Genomic DNA, 5,000 nt, shown 5'->3' on the forward strand with positions numbered 1-5,000 from the left:
CAAATACAAACCCCGTTTCCATATGAGTTGGGAAATTGTGTTAGATGTAAATATAAACGGAATACAATGATTTGCAAATCCTTTTCAACCCATATTCAGTTGAAGATGCTACAAAGACAACATATTTGATGTTCAAACTGATAAAAAAAATGTATTTGCAAATAATCATTAACTTTAGAATTTGATGCCAGCAACACGTGACAAAGAAGTTGGGAAAGGTGGCAATAAATACTGATAAAGTTGAGGAATGCTCATCAAACACTTATTTGGAACATCCCACAGGTGTGCAGGCTAATTGGGAACAGGTGGGTGCCATGATTGGGTATAAAAGTAGATTCCATGAAATGCTCAGTCATTCACAAACAAGGATGGGGCGAGGGTCACCACTTTGTCAACAAATGCGTGAGCAAATTGTTGAACAGTTTAAGAAAAACCTTTCTCAAGCAGCTATTGCAAGGAATTTAGGGATTTCACCATCTACGCTCTGTAATATCATCAAAGGGTTCAGAGAGTCTGGAGAAATCACTGCACATAAGCAGTTAAACCCGTGACCTTCGATCCCTCAGGCTGTACTGCATCAATAAGCGACATCAGTGTGTAAAGGATATCACCACATGGGCTCAGGAACACTTCAGAAACCCACTGTCAGTAACTACAGTTGGTCGCTACATCTGTAAATGCAAGTTAAAACTCTCCTATGCAAGGCGAAAACCGTTTATCAACAACACCCAGAAACGCCGTCGGCTTCGCTGGGCCTGAGCTCATCTAAGATGGACTGATACAAAGTGGAAAAGTGTTCTGTGGTCTGACGAGTCCACATTTCAAATTGTTTTTGGAAACTGTGGACGTCGTGTCCTCCGGACCAAAGAGGAAAAGAACCATCCAGATTGTTAGAGGCGCAAAGTTAAAAAGCCAGCATGTGTGATGGTATGGGGTTGTATTAGTGCCCAAGACATAGGTAACTTACACATCTGTGAAGGCACCATTAATGCTGAAAGGTACATACAGGTTTTGGAGCAACATATGCTGCCATCCAAGCAACGTTACCATGGACGCCCCTGCTTATTTCAGCAAGACAATGCCAAGCCACGTGTTACATCAACGTGGCTTCATAGTAAAAGAGTGCGGGTACTAGACTGGCCTGCCTGTAGTCCAGACCTGTTTCCCATTGAAAATGTGTGGCACATTATGAAGCCTAAAATAGCACAACGGAGACCCCCGGACTGTTGAACAACTTAAGCTGTACATCAAGCAAGAATGGGAAAGAATTCCACCTGAGAAGCTTATAAAATGTGTCTCCTCAGTTCCCAAACCTTTACTGAGTGTTGTTAAAAGGAAAGGCCATGTAACACAGTGGTGAACATGCCCTTTCCCAACTACTTTGGCACGTGTTGCAGCCTTGAAATTATAAGTTAATTATTATTATTTGCAAAAAAAAATTAAGTTTATGAGTTTGAACATCAAATAAGTTGTCTTTGTAGCATATTCAACTGAATATGGGTTGAAAATGATTTGCAAATCATTGTATTCCTTTTATATTTACATCTAACACAATTTCCCAACTCATATGGAAACGGGGTTTGTATTAACATTGCTGTATGTATACTTTTGACTTTGCTCACATTTTCAGTAGAGCCATAATAAATTCATAAAAGAGGCAAACTTCATGAATGTTTTTTGTGACCAACAAGTATGTGCTCCAATCACTACATCACAATAAAATAATAATGATTGTAAACTCCAGACAGCCATGACATGATGTTCTTTACAAGTCTATGTACACTTTTGACCACCACTGTATGTCTAATGTAACAATAATAACAAACATGAAAATAATCCTATCATGCTCACATAAATAAAACCTCCCCATGGTATTTGGATCAGCCCTCAAACCGTACGCCACTTTGCTGCTGCAAGAGTTGGGAAGCGATGAGGGGGAAAGTCCCGTCTCTTTGAGGTGCTGATTGTGCCGCAGCATGAGAGGCTTTTTCCTCCAGGGAAGCTGCTTATCTGACGGCTTCATCTCGGAGGAGAAACTCAAGAGGGGAAACAAAAGAAGGAGAAGAAACGCCAACGGATGAGGAAACGCATTTTCTCGGGGGCCATTATCATTCCAGCGTGTGCTAATAACGGGGTGTTCACGTCACAACACGGGCAGCCCTCTGGACTTGCTGACCCACGACAGCAAGTGGACAGAAGTCAGCAGTTTCATGTGGACTTTGCAGGTCTGGACATGTTGGAACCAGAACAGAACAATATCCCTAGAACCTGACAAATCTGACTGGCTCCCTAAACCTCCAGTTTGTCTTTGCAACCTGTTGGAAAAGTTGTTTAATCCTACATTTTCTCCATTTCAGAGCAACTGCTAACACTTTTCTTAATAATAATAATAATAATAATATATTATTTTTGTAAAAAGCACTTTACATTGAGCAAACAACCTCAAAGTGCTACAGTGTATTAAAAAATAAAATAAAAATAACAACTAGAACCAGCACGCATATATCTAAAAAAAAAAAAGGCTTTTTTAAAAAGAAGGGTTTTTAAGCCTTTTTTAAAAGCTTCCAGTCTGTGGTGCCCTCAGGTGGTCACTTCCTGTTTCCAATCTGCACACAATGTACTCCATAAATAACACAACTAAATAAATAGTGAAGTAATGTTTATCTAATGCATAAATAAGATCAAGTTTAAAATGTTATACAATTCTTCCTTGTACTTTGTAAACAATTGTAATTGGAACAGTTTCTTAAAGTGGACCAAATTAGTGCTTTATTTGTTTCTTTACTTAATCCATTCCATGATTTAATTCCACATACTGACATGCTAAATGTTTTAAGTGTTGTACGTGCATACAAATGTTTAAAAAAAAATTTTTCTCCAAGGTTATATTTCTCCTCTTTTGTTGCTTTTCATCTATTTCATGGAGGAGTGGAGTTAATCATAGAACTGGCACCCAACGTTATTAAACAAGTATTGATTTTGAACTGAGAATCGTTTTGAGTCGAGAACCGATTCTGAATAAGATCGTTATCCCCAAGAATCGAATCGAAACGTGTGATGGCCAAAGATTCACAGCTCTAATATAAATATATACTATAATATTAATATAATGGACATATCATTAACAACTAATATAATTGGATATTAAGAGTATGTGAAAGTTGTTTACTTCCATGACGACCTCCTTAAAGTTAAGTAAACAATCAACTAAAATGCGCCAAACAAGGAGAAGTGTTGCATTTTTCCCATCATGCATTGCAGGGGATTTAAATGGGTGTGATTTAGAATTATAGAATAGAATGGACTTTATTGTCATTATATTTGCATATAACGAGATTAAGGACTCCAACTTAAGGTGCGGTAGTGGAAACAAATATGGGATAAAAATAAATGACACAAGAAGTACGGTAATAAAGATACAAAATAAGAATTAATAAACAGACTACTATCCAATACAAATAATAAGCAATCCTGTACAATATTAGGGGTGTAACGGTACGTGTATTTGTATTGAACCATTTCGGTACGGGCGGTTCGGTTCGGAGGTGTACCGAACGAGTTTCCACACGAACATATTAAGTAGCCGCCTCTGCTTCCTTCTGCCTCTGTCTCTGTCAGTCCTCTACACAGCACCCAACATTGTCCCTCCCACACAACCATCTGATTGGTTACACACAGAGCGGTAACAGCCAATCAGCAGTGCGTATTCAGAGCGCATGTAGTCAGTGCTTAGTGTTTAGCAGGTAATCATCAGTCAGCGGACTCTCCCCAAATGATAATAAACACCTCCCAGTCAACTACTAGTAACATCACTATGAGCCCGTTGACCTTCTAGAAATATAAACTGCAGCTCAGCTCGCTTGCAGTCCTGGCTTGAGGTGAAGGCTAATTAGCTTTTAGCGTAACGTTAGCTCATTTTGCGGTGTGTGTGTGTTACGGACAGCAAAGCCCTGTCTGTCTGTTATTTCACTTGACCTTTTTCTGTGCTGATTGAGCTGTGTTGAAGCAGCAAAAAAGGACATTATGTTAAATGAAGAGTTTCTGTCTCTGATAGTTGATATAATAATGTAAGTGCATCATTAAGCCTACATGAACTCCATGGTGTTCAGGGATGAATAGTCTCTCCTATTGCTATTGTACTATTTTTTCAGCTAAAATTACATTAATCATTAGTAATGTAGCAGCCTAGTTTTGAATGGCAGGGTCCCTGCTATCACATGTTGATAAAAATATAACATTTACATAATAAAAATCAACTACAGGCTTCCCAAATGCTGTAATAAATTAACGAAGCATGATGAGTTGACTTGAAACTGTTTAATGTTGCACTTTTTACATGTAGAAGAAAAGTTTTGTCATTTTATTTAATCTGAGCAACAACTTGAGGCAGTTTAATGTTGATTAACGTGGGCAGAATTATTATAGTGTTCCCAATGTTAAAAGGATAAAGCCATTGTTTACAAATTTGGTAAATAAATAACCAAAAAAATTATATATTTTGTATTTTTCTTACTGTACCGAAAATGAACCGAACCGTGACCTCTAAACCGAGGTACGTACCGAACCGAAATTTTTGTGTACCGTTACACCCCTATACAATATACAAAACAATATACTAAATACTGTACAATATACAGAACAAGACTCTTTTTTTTTTATAACATCCACAAAGTTCCGTCCATGTGTTGACTTTTTGTGTTGGTTTATTCACGCCAAGGTGTTTGAAATGGGTCATATATAAAAAAAAATACAGTGTTAAGTAATAAAATGCAATTGATGGTCATTAACTTGAATTGTGCACAAAGTTCACAAGTTTGCAGCACTTACACAGTCAGATATTTCACATTAAGTTGGAGGCACGGCTTCCTCTTTTAATGTTTGACGGTCCGCCGGTGTGAAGTGTCTTCATTTGTAGGGCTTAACAACATTCCCATTTGAAGGCTTATCCTAATTGAAATGGGTTAGAAGTGGGTGGGGTTTCTCTCCAAGGGAATCAAATT

At 38.0% G+C, this 5,000-nt stretch overlaps 1 protein-coding gene across 4 annotated transcripts in view; it reads right to left on the bottom strand.

Moving 5' to 3' along the window:
- LOC133582456 (solute carrier family 12 member 7-like) overlaps nucleotides 1–5,000 on the bottom strand; it is a 121,791-nt gene that overhangs the window by 94,786 nt on the left and 22,005 nt on the right. The gene's annotated exons all lie outside the window — the stretch shown is intronic.

Source organism: Nerophis lumbriciformis, linkage group LG03 (assembly GCF_033978685.3).
Source record: "Nerophis lumbriciformis linkage group LG03, RoL_Nlum_v2.1, whole genome shotgun sequence".
Taxonomy (NCBI): domain Eukaryota; kingdom Metazoa; phylum Chordata; class Actinopteri; order Syngnathiformes; family Syngnathidae; genus Nerophis; species Nerophis lumbriciformis.